This window comes from Spea bombifrons, chromosome 2 (assembly GCF_027358695.1).
Source record: "Spea bombifrons isolate aSpeBom1 chromosome 2, aSpeBom1.2.pri, whole genome shotgun sequence".
Lineage (NCBI taxonomy): Eukaryota > Metazoa > Chordata > Amphibia > Anura > Pelobatidae > Spea > Spea bombifrons.
The window spans coordinates 59,458,586-59,474,896 of NC_071088.1; the positions used below are offsets into that span (position 1 = coordinate 59,458,586).

The 16,311-nt window shown below is 41.2% G+C and overlaps 1 protein-coding gene across 1 annotated transcript in view; it reads right to left on the minus strand.

Moving 5' to 3' along the window:
- The window catches only part of PFKFB2 (6-phosphofructo-2-kinase/fructose-2,6-biphosphatase 2), a 35,223-nt gene extending 28,345 nt beyond the window's left edge, over positions 1 to 6,878 (minus strand). The window contains exon 1 of the mRNA XM_053454389.1: positions 6,696 to 6,878. The gene's annotated coding sequence lies outside the window, so the exon portion shown is untranslated. The remainder of the gene's footprint in view (positions 1 to 6,695) is intronic.
- Between the last annotated feature and the right edge of the window lie 9,433 nt (positions 6,879 to 16,311).

A 16,311-nucleotide genomic window follows, 5' to 3' on the forward strand; every position in this document is an offset into this window, starting at 1 on the left:
ATAACGTGTGTGGGTACACTAAATTACAGCTGAACACAAGCACCGCAAAAGTGTTAAAACGGCCTCGGTCCCAAAGGGTACAAAAAGAAAAAATAAGTCTGGTCCTTAAGGGGTTAAAAGTATTGATGCATCCTTTGGTGATAACATTGCAGCATTGTGGCTTTGCCACCATGGTCATTTAAAGTCTACCAAGTTTGAATTTCAGACAGTAGCAAATGCTACACTGGATAATTACCGTATTTGCTTGATTATGAGACGAGGCAATGCTCTGAAAATACCCCTCGTCTTATAATCGAGGTCATCTTTATTATCAGACCTCATTCTGCTGGGGCCGTGCTGCTAACCGGGCTTTGATCGCGAGCAGCGTCTCTGCTATTAGCAGCAGGAGAACAGGAAGCTAGCGCATAACTCCTCACATAACTCTACCTCCCGTCTCCTTCCTCTGGGGGCGGGGCCAGAGAAGTTGCTTGCACAGCCGGGCCCCTGCAGAAGTCTGCGAGTGGGAGATCTGCAGTTCAGGTTAGGGGGTGGGGGGTTTGAGCAAGTATGTGTGGTTAATGGAATGAATGAGTATTTAAATGTTTGTGAATGAGTGTGTGATAGCATGGATGTGTAAGGGGGGTGGTGGTGGTGGCATGGCATAGGGAGGCTGTAATCACACTTCTATCATCCCCAGGTTCCAGCATGTACTGGCTGCCTTGGCTTGATAGGAGTGTGGTTGCTGTTAGCAGTATATATATATATCTCCAGAAATGCATTTTAACCCTCTATATGCCACTCAGCCCCATGATATGCCTTTTAACCCCCAGAGTGGCATATAGGGGTATAAGGCGTATCATGGCGCAGAGGGGCATATATGGGGGCACAGTGGCAAATAGGGGGGTATAGAGCATATACATCTGGGGGTAGAGTGGCAAGCCTGGGGGCAGATGTGCATAACTGGGGGGGCAGAGTGGCAAATAAAAGGAAATAAAAAATATATTTTTCTCAGTCATAGCTTTTATTAAATATGAAAATTAGTTTACATGAATTAATATTTACTAGTAAAACTTTTTTCCTATAGGGTAGTCTTCTATTCTGGCTTTTTGTTTTTTCCTAAATTAATATTTTGATTTTGGGGGGTCGTCTTATAATCGAGCAAATACGGTACTATACTCAGGGGCGTACCTAGAGTATTTGGCACCCGGGGCGGATCCTGTAAGTGGCACCCCCCCCCAAATGTAAAGACATCTACAAAATTATGTTGGCAAGAATATTTATTGCACCAATTTGTAAACTGTATGTCAACTGTAAACAACAAGAAATCTGAAAAAATAAATTAATAACTTATAAGTAAAATAAACACGTTTAAATAACATTTACTGAACATATAGTAGTGCTTTCTTTAATAACCCTCCAAAAAAACCAGCGTCCACATTGCCCACAAAGAACCTGACCAGCGGCCAAATTACACACATAGGACGTGCCATCTTTGCCCCCAAACAGCCCAGCATGAGTCAGCATTGTTCCCAAACAGCCGAGTGTACGCCATCTTTGTCCCATAAACACGCTACCTGTGCCATCTTTATCCCATAAACACCCTGCCTGTGCCATTTTTGTCCCATAAACACCCTGCTTATACCATCTTTGCCTTTTTGACAAATCAACTATACACCTATGATTAACACAAACACTTTTACAGTCGCTCACTATTTCACTTTCATTCACACAATCATTTATTCTTTCACACAAATGATTTACACATATTAATTGATGCATTCTCACATATTCATTAATTCACTCATTCACACAATTCACCCACACATTAATCCATTCATTTTCGCTCTCTCATTCTGACTCTTTATTTCAATATTCTTGCTACCCTCCTTTCTCCCTATCTACCCATTCTCACCCCCTTCTGCCCTATCTACCCCTTCTCACTCCCTTCTCCCTATCTACCCCCTATCCCTCCGTCTCACTCCTTTTTCCCTATCTACCCCCTCCTAACTATCTACCCCCTTCCCCTTTGAAGTTCACTTACCTTTCAGGAGTCCTGCGGTGGGGGTGCAAGGCCTCTGTCTTCCAGCTCTGCCACTGTATGGAACAGCATATGATGGGAGTTATGATGCACTTTAGAGCATACTTATATAATGAAAAAGACATTGGAAATGGTACAGCATAACAGCCATCACTCTCACACATTTACCAATCCACACTTACCAATCCACACATACCAATCCACAGATTCCACATTTACCAATCCACAGATTACACACATACCAATCCACACATACCAATCCACAGATTCCACACATACCAATCCACTCTCACTGAATGATTTCCTACCTTTCCTCTTTTCTTCTTACAGCAGTCAGCTCCTTTTCTTCCTCTTCGCTCCTCTTCTTCTGTCTTCTTCCGGTTCAGAGGTCACGGACGGCGGTGGGCGCGGCTTCAGTGTTGTGCGCCGGGATCTGACAACAAACCTCGGCGCACAGCAGCAGTTGCCGCGCGGATCACGAGGGAGCGGTATCGGAGGTCTTTAATAGACCTCCGGCTCCCTTGAGTGATTTTAAGCCGGAGCACTTGGTAAGTGCTTCTAATGTGCATTTTTAATTTTACGTTAAAAAAATACTCTTCATGGCTTCTATCACATTTTGGCAGCTTGAAGCAGCCAGTCATTTGCAGGATATTATTCCCATTTGAGCCTCAAATGAAAATGCACGCTGCAGAGCATTAGATGCGTTCAAGCCGAAAGCATCTGCTCTAAGGAGATGCAGTTGAGGGGTTGGCAATCTTGCATCTGCAAAATTAGAGTTGAAAGGGCCCACACAGCTATCATATTCGTTGAAGTGCATAAGATGGCTGGAGTGTCCCTTTACATATCTTGAGTCTTCACTGATTTAACTAAATATTATTTAGCGTTGAGCTTCGTCTTTCTTGCACGAGGGAAAATACTTTCATACTGCGTTTTGAATTCAGAGTTGAAAGCAAACTTTCCTGCCATCTCCTACTTTATAGGCAGCTTTGAATGTGTGCAACCCATTTGATTTATTTGACCCCTCATGATTTATTTAACAAAAGTAAAGCCAAAATGGAGAGGCCTGTGTGAAACACTAAGTATACCTTATGAATCAATAGCTTGTAGAACCATCTGTAGCAGCAATAACTTGAATTAATAGTTTACTATTCACATTGTCAATGGTGTGTTTTTATTTTTTCTTCACACAACTGAATGTTAGTAAATTGGCTACTGCAATAAATTGATAAAATTGTCCATCAAAAAAGTGCCATTGTACAATAACATGCAACATTTTAATTACAATATACTTTCTATTGATTATTAGACAGAATTTGCCCAGGACAAAATAACTGAAACCTATGGCAATATATTAAATGTTGAATTCAAGCATTTGAATAATGAATATTCGTGTCCTTTTAGGGACAAAAAAGGACTTAAACTTTAAAAGTATTATTATTAGTAATACTGGTTAACAAAACGGGTTTCATTAAATGGTTGACATAGTTCTGGACGCAAGCATTATTATGTAACTATTGTTAAATCTCTACCTTTTAACAACCAATGATGTGCCTGGTACATCATGGCATTAAATGAGCTTAGAAAGCAATAAAAAGGTCACTTTCTTCACTTAAAGGGTGTTGCTGAAATGACTCAATGTCGAGGCATTCAGCAACACCAAAATCTGCAACAAGGGCCCCATGTAGCCTCTCACTGGGGCATCAACATCCACCATATACAAAATGGCGGCATACACCTGATTTAAAAGTTCTTAGGAGGCAATCTTTGAGCTTAAACAGTGTTGCTGAAATGCCTCCAGAGAGCGGTCACAAGATTTTGCCTCTTGCAGCACCCATGAAAAAATAAACAAGTTCATAAGAGGGTCTCTCTAGACCAGGGGTGGGCAATTAATTTTCCCATGGGGCCACATGAGAAATTGGAATGGTTTTAGAGGGCCAGACCTCTACAAACTACAAACTCCGAAGCCTTGTCCATTTTGTTAACTTATGTGCTGTTTAATAAAGTTATTCAAGCCTACGTCATTGGTAGAGGTGCTTGAATAAGTAAGGCCTGAATAACTATTAGCACAGCACAGAAGTGAACAAAATGAACAAGGCTTCGGAGTGCATACCGTATTTTTCGCTCTATAAGACGCACCTGCTGATAAGACGCACCTAGATTTTAGAGGAGAAAAAAAAGGAAAAAATATTTTGAGCTAAAAAATGGGCTAAAATATTTATTACAATAACTGAATAAGCTATGAACACAGTAAGACACACGCAGTAAGACACACACAGACACAGTAAGACACACACAGACACAGTGAGACACACACAGACACAGTGAGACACACACAGACACAGTAAGACACACACAGACACAGTAAGACACACACAGACACAGTGAGACACACACAGACACAGTAAGATACACACAGACACAGTGAGACACACACAGACACAGTAAGACACACACAGACACAGTAAGACACACACAGACACAGTGAGACACACACAGACACAGTAAGACACACACAGACACAGTAAGACACACACAGACACAGTGAGACACACACAGACACAGTAAGACACACACAGACACAGTAAGACACACACAGACACAGTGAGACACACACAGACACAGTAAGACACACACAGACACAGTAAGACACACACAGACACAGTGAGACACACACAGACACAGTAAGATACACACACACACAGTAAGACACACACACACAAACACAGTAAGACACACACACACAGTAAGACCTCCCTCCCTAACCCCCCTTCTCAGTATCTCCCCTCTAACTCCCTAACCCCCCCTTCTCAGTATCTCCCCTCTAACTCCCTAACCCCCCCTTCTCAGGATCTCCCCCCCCCGCCCCGGTCACTTACCTTAAACTCCTGTGTTGGAAGCGTGAGGCGTTTGTCTCGGGTGCCGGCGCTTCACTGCTGATCGCCGGCGTCTGACGTCATATGCCGGCGCCCAGCGTAAAGCGCCGGCACCCGAGACAAACGCTTCCAACACAGGAGTTTAAGGTAAGTGACCGGGGCGGGGGGGGACACCGGACTCATTGGTGAGTCACCAGGACACTCTTTGCGGGCCGGTCCGAGCTATTCAGCGGGCCCGCATCAAACACCTGATTTATGATTGCTTAATTGCTTAATGTCTAAGGAATACACTACTTCTGGACACTAGTCAAGGACCTACTGTAAATACTTTAGTTATTCAAAGAACTTTGTAAGAACTCTCCATATGTTTTTATCAGACAGCCATTCCACTTTAAAACATTCATACCCATGATATAGGCAGTTGCCAAGTAGGTCCTATTTACATATAATCTTCAGGTTCTGGAGGTAGGCACCTGATAACACCTTGTACATAAATATGGTACTGACAAAGGCGAGTTACCACAGAAATATCCAAACCTGAGCATAAAGGATGGCAATATTTTCAGCTGCCTACAAATTCACAAAATCATTTCTAAGAATACAGAGTTCTACTCAGCAACCAACCCATTATACTATGTTTTGTTTATGTATATATATATATATATATATATATATATATATAGTGCTTTGCATAAGTGAATTTGTCACAGCTTGCTAATTGTGAGTAGAGTCACAATTTTGGTATGCACCTTTATTATATTTATCTTGGATGAACCAGTTACTGGAGCTGTAATTCTCAAGTTAACAATAGAGGGCCCCTGATCATTCCGTGTGTGCCTGTAAATTTCAGGCTTTCAAAAGTAAAATCAAACTAACATGATAGCTCTAAGTATTCACCTAGCAAGCTAAATAAGCAAATATGACAATAAAAATATTGATAAACACTATCAATAATGATTATGTGATCTGTGTGTGTTTAAACTTGTATATGTGCCCTGCTTGTCTTTGAGTGCAATCTATATAGCATATCTAGCAGTGCAAAAGTGATGTATAGATCACAATAATTGTTAATTACGTAGCAGTAGAAATTCAAACACAGAATTTTTTCCCCTCACAGTTTTTCCAGGCCCTCAACTAAATTATCCCAATCTGGGCACCTGAGTTGTTGGAGGAATACTTTCTACCAAAAATAATAATAATAATAATTGGCAAGTTGTATTTTAATCCCCATACCCCTTCTTGATTTCAGGAATCATGTGAGTGTCTGTGCTTTGAGGTTAAAAAGGAGAGATTTCCAGTCCTTGGCCTTTTCTTACATTTACATTACTTTATGCAAATCTCATTCATTTTTAAATTCCTTCACTGTACTAGCCTCTCCAGGCCGTCTTTAACGAGGGGTAAAAGGGGCTATACCTGAACTACATGAGGGAGGAAATTAGAGGTGTGGCACAGTGAAGAAGGGGACAAAATAATTTGGGGGGTGTCCTGCACAGGGCACCTGAACACGTAAGGATGATCACGACTCACATGTCTTTTTCTGGTTACTCACCTGACCCGCACCATTCATTTGCTATGCCGAGTGACATAGTATGAGTGACAGTATTGCGCTCCTGCCCTGCAGTCTCCTTGTAATCTGTCGGTGCAGCAAGTACTTTTCCGGGGGAGGGCACGGGGGGGCAAATGCTTGCCTAGGGTCCAATCAATATTAAAGACAGCCCCATAGCCTATACCACTTCTGATGGGAGGCAGTCCCGTTTACCTACCATGTTCTCAGTAAAGTAAAACAACACCACAACAGCACATACCTAAATTATAGCTTTCACATGGCCTCAAAACCAGCACTGATGCTAAGTGCCGAGTTTAGACATCATATCCCTGTGTTCTTCTTCATTACAGTGTGAAGTGGCAAGGTAAGTGCATGATTTTGTCCCATCTCTAACTGTACCCTTCCACACCTCTAACCACGTCCGAATATGTCCCACTTTGAGCACCTGTAATATTGGGAGGATATGTCAGTGGCATATATTAACAAAACAAACCCGCACCATCTTATTATTCATGTATTTGCTCACAATTGATCATTACACACATCATGTGTATAGAAAGAGCAAAAATATCTTATTAAGTTGAATAGTGTAGATAACATACATTAGTTTCCGTCTACATATCCTATTTGGTCCATAAATAGCCACCTAACCTATGCCTTTCACCACACCCACTAAAGCAAACACATACCTCCCAACATTTCAAAATGTGAAAGAGGGACACTTTTTTTTTTATTGCTCTTGCGCAACTCACCAATACAAGCAATTGCACATCGCCACTTAAAACACGCTTCATTTTTGTCAGCACTGTCATGCATATTAAAAATAACCAACACGTTTAATTGAATTACCATGAGGGTCAACCAGCTGAGCATCATGGGAAGTGCAGTTAACAGTAGATAAAGCTGCAGATGTTAGCTGTGAACTACAATTCCCATGATTTTCAGCCAGCCAGGTGTCCACCATAATGTCAGGTATCCACCATGACTAGGCATCACACACCTGCCCTTAAAACAAACCTGCCCATAACCCCACATACACATACACTGCCCTTACACACTAGGGTGACCACATGTTCCAGATTGCCCTGGCAGCCTCAGTCCGGGACAATGCTTGGTCGCGCTGCCGGCATTTCATGCTCAGCGCTGGAATATGACGTCATATACCAGCACTCAGCAGTGAAGCAGTGCGTGCCGCGTTCCCACTGCAGGACCTCTACAACAGTGGTTCTCAACCCGTGTATCCAGGGCCGGTCTAGGGGTGTGCGACCTGTGCAGCCGAACATGGCGCCATGGCAGCAGGGGCGCCTGTCCAGGACTTAAATTATACCATCGTTTTTTTTAAACTTTATTTAACATCCTTCATGTTAAATAAAGTTAAAAAAAAAAAAACTATGCTTTAATTTAAGTCCCGGGCAGGGGCGCCGAGCGGTTGCTGAAAACTTCACGAGCAACCGCTCGGCGCCCCTGCCCGGGACTTAAAGCATAGTTTTTTGTGGGTTTTTTAACTCTCAGTGACTCCGTTGCGGTGCCGGCATTTCATGTGGAGTGCCGGAATATAACATCATATTCCAGTGCTCAACATGAAATGCCGGCACTGCGGCAGAGCGAGAAGACGGATGCCTCCTGCTCCCACCACAGGACTCCGGCAATAAGGTAAGTGAGGAAAATGAAAAGTAGGGAGAGGGAGTAGATAGTTAGAAGGGGCATGGGGGGTAGTGAGAAGGGGCAGAGAGGAGGAGGTAGTGAGAAGGGGCGGGGGGTATTCCGCACAGGGCGCCAGAACACTTAAGGCCGGCTCTGCCTGTATCCTCAGGACCCACATTTGTCTTTGGTCATTAAGTCGCAACCCAAAAATAATTTCATTTCAGAAACATTATATTTTAGTCCATAAAACAACTTGTGCGGTATCACACACACACACACACATATGCACTTTTTAAACAACAAACAGTAAACAAAAGGATACTTTGCACAATGAATAATGCAGTAATCACAGCGCTAGTGAAAATTAATTATGCAATAATCACAGCGCTAGTGAAATGAAAGTGCCATTGCGGCAAAAACCCAATAAATAAATAAACAATTTGTCATTGAAACATATGAGGTAGAACCAATGGGAAAACTGGGGATGCTTTTTGCTTTTGAGGAGTGTCTAAAAGTCTGGGGTGATGGTAGACAAAGCAACTCTGAGGTCATGTTCAATGTCCATTCTTTTTCTATGCTTTGTCTTTAACTGAACCAGAGCTGATGAGCCACTCTCACAAAGATAAGTTGTGTTGAATTATATTAATGGTAGTAAAACTTTGATGGCATGGGTTGAGATGGAAGGATAATCAGCCATAACATTACACCAAAACTGGGAGAGGGTTAGCTCAGTAAAAAAAATTTAGCATCTGATTGCATGAAAGCTCTACAAGCTGACTCTCCTCGTTGCTTGGCAACATGACGCTTTCCAAATCATTTCCAAAGGGATCGTGTATCCAGCCTTCATCCCTGTGCTGCTTTAAAACGTTCCTCCAGCTTTGTGAGATGTGCTACTGACCACAATGCCATTTTCTTTTTGAAAGCCTCGATTTTTTCTGTCTGTGCAAAAATATTGTGTCCCTTCCATTGCATAGACATATTTAGAGCATGTGTTCAGCTGCTCCAACACATCTGCAAGACAAGCAACTTGTGCAAGCCACATGTCACTGTTTAACAGATTGGCAAAAGTCGAGTTGCACTCTGAGAGGAAGGCCGCGATTTCCGTTCTCAGTTCGTATAAACGTGAGAGAACTTTGCCCCTGGAAAGCCAGCGAACCTCCGCATGATACAGCACCTATACATGTTCACTGCTCAGGTCTATGCACAGCTTCTGAAAACACCTGGCGTGCTTGGCACTCCGTTTAATGTAGTTCAGCATCTTTCAAAGTTTTGTAAAGCACTGGCACCATATGCTTGGCTGCTAATGCCTCCCTGTGCAAAAAACAATGGTTCCAAACCGCATTTGGTGCCTTTTCAAGAATTCTCTTCACCACCCCTGAGTGTTTTCCAGGCTGAACCATCGGTTGTGATTCCGACACACATATCCCATATCAGGCACACTGTAGTGGTGGGAAGCTCTCTACTGCAGAGAAACTGCTCCTGAAAGTCTCCTTCCCACACATGCCTCACATAAACCAGTGAAATGGCATGGTTCACAACATCTGTGGATTCATCCAATTGTAATGAATAGTATTTGTTAGTGTAGATGCAAGCTGTGGTCTGTTGTTTTTATGTCACCTGACATTTCTTTAAGATGCTCGGAGTGCCTGCTTTGAACAAGAAGATGTTAGGCACGTTTGTGATGCCCTCAGCTCTTATAGCTTTCGTTGAAAATACTCAACAGGTTTTTCTGCAAAGGCCGGGTGTTTTGTGTCTAAATGGCGCTTTAGCTTTGATGGCTTCATGCTTTTGTTAGCCAATGTTTCGCTACACAAAACACACTGTGGTTTCTGTCCATGACATCTAGCTTCAATATATGAAAAGCCAAATTTAATATAACTTATATCATATTTACGATTTGAGGCCATGTTGACTGAGGAGCGCTGCTTTGGGTGTACTTCAGCAAACTTCAGATTCACTGTGAATGAGTGAAAGAATTAATAAATTAATGTGTGGATGAATTGTTTGCCTGACAGGATTAATGAATGAATGTGTGGATTAATTGTCTTAATGCGTGAGAATATGGATAAATGTGTGGATGAATTGGCTGAATGAGTGAGAGTATGAATTCATGAATTCGTGAGAATGCATTAATGAATATGTGTGTCATATCCCAACATGATCTAATGGCTAGAAAAGCCTCCAAAGTAAAATATGTTTTATACTCTTCCTTTAAGGATCTCTGACCTGACCTCACAGCATTATAAAACTGGACTCACCTGTGCCTCAGTGCACGATTAATGTGTTGTGAGACTGACAAGCGGCTGAATCTGCTCCTGAGAAACCTGAAATAAAATCATCTGTTCCAAGACCTCTGAAAGGTAATAACACCCGTATCTGAACCTCCTGCCTGTTCTGGAATCGGACTGTGAATTTAACTACCCATTTTGGAGCAACCCCTGTTTTTGCTACTCTGGATACCAACCTGTACCTATCACAATCTCTATGAAATGCCTGCTTTTGTCTCTTTAATGAGATTTTGAACTTACCTTTTCTGAGCTTTTGGATCAATTGGAGATTATCAATTCAACGTTTCTTCTTTGAATTCAATTGACTTTACCTGTTTGCCATATTAATCTGACCCTGTGTTCTCTGAGAGACTGCAAGTCTGTTTTATACACTTTTCTGCTGAAAATAAATAAGAAAAGATCCATTCATCTCATGAAAGTGATTTAGTGAATTTATTTTTTATCCAATCTGGCTAAATAGTCAGATTAATCGTGCCTTAAAAGTGTTTAGCCTAAAGGAAATACATTCAGTGTTTAGCCTAAAGGAAATAAATTCCTCATTCATTAAACAAACACTTGAATACCCTCCAGTCATCTTATAAAAGATTGTCTAAAGTTATGGAGGACATTACATAGCAAGTGTTACAGTGCCAACCTGTTACAGTGCCTTCACAAGTTGCAGCAAGAATTTGCATCATTTAAAGAGACAGTACGTCAATCCCTGGAACATGGATTTCCTGAACCATACGTACCTTTTCCTGACAAATTCTGTGGTGGCAAGTCCAATTTTACTGCATTTGGATTGTGAAATAATGTTTTCATTAAAGCCACGTATTTACTCCACAGACTTCATGTGTAACGGCTATAGGTCACAGTCAGACGAAAACCTGAGCACATCAGCTACTATATGAAAAAACCTTATTTTGGAAACTTGGGGTTCATTCATAAAAGCCATGGACCTTTTACCGATCTGTTCAAGATGCCCACCATATAAAAAAACAACCTTCTCTCCGTTCCTACCAACCACAATCTCTCTGCAAAAGTTATACAGATTCACTGAGATCGCCCGTGGAGACCCAAAGAGAAGAGATCCCCTCAGAACATCACATTGATGTCTCTAACCCAAACATGGAAGAGGAAGAACCTTTGGAAATAGGGATGATTCAGAGAACTACAGAAAAAATCAGGAGAAGAGTTGAAGGCCTATGCTTTTACTGTGGTTAAGATGGGCATTTCATTACCCATTTCCCCATACGTCCTCCACGACCTCACAACTCTCATATAAAATTCCATGGTTACTCTTCCCATTACTTACGCAAGTCCCCGATGTTGCTACCATGTTTGTTCTCTTCTGACTCCTCATAGTGTCCTTCTTAGTGAAAAAGTAGACCGTACTGTTCCTAATAAACCCATTATTGCGAATTCAGCTGAGCTGAATCCTGTATTATCTTCTGAAACATTACCTGACAAAATAGTCTCTGTGATCACCACAATTCCTATTGTGCCTAAAGTCACTTCTGCATTGTGTTCAATTGAAGAGTCCATTGCTCCTGACTGTACTTGTGCTTTTAATGGCACTGTAGTACGCAAACAGGATCTTGAGACTTTCGAGTCAGTTGTCAAAGCTAGGACCACCAAGTTGAAGAATCCCGATGGTGTTGCTTTCTCCAAGGCACTAGGAGTTGTCACTCCAGTTTCAGCTATCCTTGCTGATGGTGATGTTCATTCATTAGAGGGAGATTATGATCTCCCCAACAGCTGCAGCTGCCCAAATCAGGACAGTTGGGGGCATGTTCAAACCTGCCACTCTTTGACCATTGGAAGTCTTAGGAGGTATGTTGATATGTTTCTTAAACGTTTGTGGATGAATTATCTGATGAGTGAGTATGCATTAATGAATTTGTGAGAATGCATTAATAAATATGTGTAAATGATTTTTGTGAGTGAGTGAGTGAATAGATGATTGTGTGAATGGATTATGTGAATGAACGTGTGAATTTGTGAGTGTCTCTAAAAATGTTTGTGTGTATCATAGATGTATAATTGATTTGTGGAAAGGCAAAGATGGTAGAAGCAGAGTGTTTGAGCCTTGGGGACCAAGATGGCACAGGCAGGGTGTTTATGGGACAAAGATGGCACAGGCCAGGCTGTTTGGGGACAAAGTTGACTCATGCTGGTCAGTTTCTATGTGGGCAATCTGGATGCCAGGACTGGCTTTGGGGTGGGTTGTATCTATACCTTTTAACCCCTTAAGGACCGGGCTCATTTTTCGTTTTGTACCCTGTGGGACCGAGGCTGTTTTGACACTTTTGTGGTGCTTGTGTTCAGCTGTAATTTTCTCCTCACCCATTTAGTGTACCCACATAAGTTATATATTGTTTTTTTCAGGACAAGATGGGCTTTCCCCAGATACCATTATTTTGATCGTATCATCTTATTTACTATAAAAAAAATAAAAAAAACATGGTGAAAAATTGAAAAAAAACACATTTTATGACTTTTATTTGAAAAATCTTTTAATCACCTAAAAAAGCAAGTAAAAAAACTAGCTAAATAGATTCTACTACTTGTCCTGAGTTAAGAAATACCGAATGTTTTTATGTTTTTTTGCTGTTTTTTGTACGTTATAGGGCAATAAGTACAAGCAGCGTTTTATGATTTCCAAATCTTTTTTAACAAATCTGGTCAGTCTGCCTCCATCTCCTCTTTGGAACATCTTTGAAGCCGGTTAACTCAATTTAACCCATTCAAACCATATATTTTTGAAAACTAGACACCCCAGGGTATTCCAAATGCTGTTATTTTAACCCTTTCCAAGCACCAATTATAGAACTACACTTTGTCAAGCTTTGTAATAGTAATTTTTTTTATTTTTTTTCCCACACAAATTGTACTTTAGTTATAGATATACAGGTCCTGGTATATGTCACTGTCAAACAACACCCCAATGTGTGTTCAGGAACATCTCCTGAGTACAGCGATACCCCACATGCATGGGCTTGTCAGATTGTTTGGCTGGTAAAAGGCTACTTTTGGGGCATGCGTAATTCAGGTGGTCATTTGGTCATTCTGCCTCCATCTCCTCTTTGGAATATCTTTGAAGCCGGTTAACTCAATTTAACCCATTTAAACCATATATTTTTGAAAACTAGACACCACAGGGTATTCCAAATGCTGTTATTTTAACCCTTTCCATGCACCAATTATACAACTACACTTTGTCAAACTTTGTAATAGTTTTTTTTTTCCCACACAAATTGTACTTTAGTTATAGATATACAGGTCCTGGTATAGGTCACTGTCAAACAACACCCCAATGTGTGTTCAGGAACATCTCCTGAGTACAGCGATACCCCACATGCATGGGCTTGTCAGATTGTTTGGCTGGTAAAAGGCTACTTTTGGGGCATGCGTAATTCAGGTGGTCATTTGGTCATTCTGCCTCCATCTCCTCTTTGGAATATCTTTGAAGCCGGTTAACTCAATTTAACCCATTTAAACCATATATTTTTGAAAACTAGACACCCCAGGGTATTCCAAATGCTGTTATTTTAACCCTTTCCATGCATCAATTATACAACTACACTTTGTCAAACTTTGTAATAGTAATTTTTTTTTTTCCCCACACAAATTGTACTTTAGTTATAGATATACAGGTCCCGGTATATGTCACTGTCAAACAACTCCCCAATATGTGTTCAGGAACATCTCCTGAGTGCAGTGATACCCGACATGCATGGGTTTGTCGGGTTGTTTGAGATTTAAAATACCACATTTGGGAAGTGCGCTTTTTTTCTCCATTTTGGTCAGTCTGTACCTATGCCCTATCTTTGAGCTCGGCCACTCCAATTTACCCCATCAGCCATTTTTTTTTTATATTAGACACCCCTTGGGTATTTGAAGTGCTTTTATTTTAACTCCTTGTTGAGATTTTTGAGAAATTTTAGCACTTGCTCAAAATAATCTTTTTATTTTTTTAATACTTATTTTATATTTTTTTTTACACATTTTGCTGGTACTGGATGGTTCATCTAGTGACATCACTGCATAATTATTTTTAAATGTTAGCACTTTTATTTTTTTCCATTTTCTTTTTCCAATTTTTTTTTTTTTTTTTTTTAGTATTTTACTAATCACATTGTGATTAGAAAGCTGGGCTCCATTGACTTGCATGGTTGAATGCAGTACCTGTATTCAACCTGCAAGTGGAGCCGGAGTTCTCTAGACCATCTAGCGAACTTTAAAAACTTGTTTGTTTCTTTTAAAGGGCGGCCGCCATCTTGCTGATGGCAAAGAACACCGGCAGCTGCGGCCCACCCAGAGGTAAGTGTTTGGTGTCGCTGGATGCCTCCTGATTGAGGCATTCCAGCGACACCATTTAAGTTTAAATGCTTTTAAAACGGGCGTCCGCCACCATACAATGTATTGCGGCTGTTGACGCCTCGGGGAGGGGCCAGACATGGCCCCTGATGCCGATCTCGGCCTTGCTGAATGCCTCGACATCGAGGCATTACAGTAACGCTGTTTAAGCGAAGACAGTGATCGTTGATCACTTTCTAAGCTTATTTAACTTTTTGACGGTTCAGGACCGGTTTCGTTTAGTGACCTTCATGTCATGACGGTCCTGAACCGGCAAAGGTCGCGAAGGGGTTAATGCTGAGTTTTTATGTGAATTCCAATTGATCTATACCTGCAAAACTGGGTGTGCGTGTTATTCTGTTGGTCCATATCTGCTATGCTATGTTTCCATACATAATTTATGTATACCTACAAATACAGGGTTTGTATGTCTTCTTCAGTTGATCATTAGCTGCAGTGCTGTTTCCATGTGTTGTTTATTTGATCCATACCCTCAATTTACATGTGATTTCCAGTTGATCTATACCTGCAATGCTGAGCTTGTGTGTTCTGTTGATCTATACCAGCAATTCTATGTTTCCATGCATTATTATTGTATACCCGCAAATACAGGATTGCATGCTAGGAAGCGTGGAACAGGGCCAAATTTTTTCAATATAAAATGTATTGGCAGCAGAGTCTAATATTTATATATATTGAGGCGTTAGGAAAGGTGAAGATGCATGGGGGGGTCTGTAGAATTCCCCCATGTATTCAGAAAAGGGTCCTCTTAGCTATGACCTGCATATGGTGGTCAGAGTATCCCTTCAATGCTAACTTTAGCAAATACACCAGATGAGTAGAACAGCTATTTTTACTGCTGGGCTGATCTGTGTAAAAGCAACAGTGAAAATATGTCATCAGGAATTACCTGTTTTGTGGGATGCTGATGACATCCCCACCCCAGGGTAAATAATGTGTAAGCTGTTGTTATACAAAGAGGAAAGAACAGTCACGTTGAAACTGTATTCCTTACTCTTTAAGTACTCGAGAAATATATTGAATAATCTGGGCACGTAAGGACATAAACTATTATAAACAGTGCTTTTGTTCTGTCTTTAACTATATCACAGAAGTGAACGTTGCTAAAGGTTTAGATTCTGAGTTCAAATAACTTAAAATATTTCCTACAAATTGTATGTTGAATGAACCAGCTGGTTAATTATCCCCAGACTGACAGGGAAATAGACTCTGCTGCGTTCTAGGTATGTGCCAACTGGACTTATATTGGGCAACCTCAGGTCTTAGCCCCTCCACACAGAATGGCTATTAAAGTATCGCTTATCGGCCTTTTGGCTAAGATCAAGTGAGTATCTGCGAGAGAAGGAAAGCTTGGTCCTCTGGTCTTAAGCCTGGGAATAGCATCAGAGAGCCCGAGGCTGTTATAGTGTCCCCTAGCATGGATCCACTTGGGCACTCGGCACTGTGAGGGGTGTGCGAGGGTCACTTTTTTTTTTTTCCTCACAGCACAGGTCGATAAATACACTATATTCACCTTGGATCCCCTCTTGATGCACTTTTTTTCATACCCACCGTTAGTGCATGAATGATTTCAGGTATTGGACT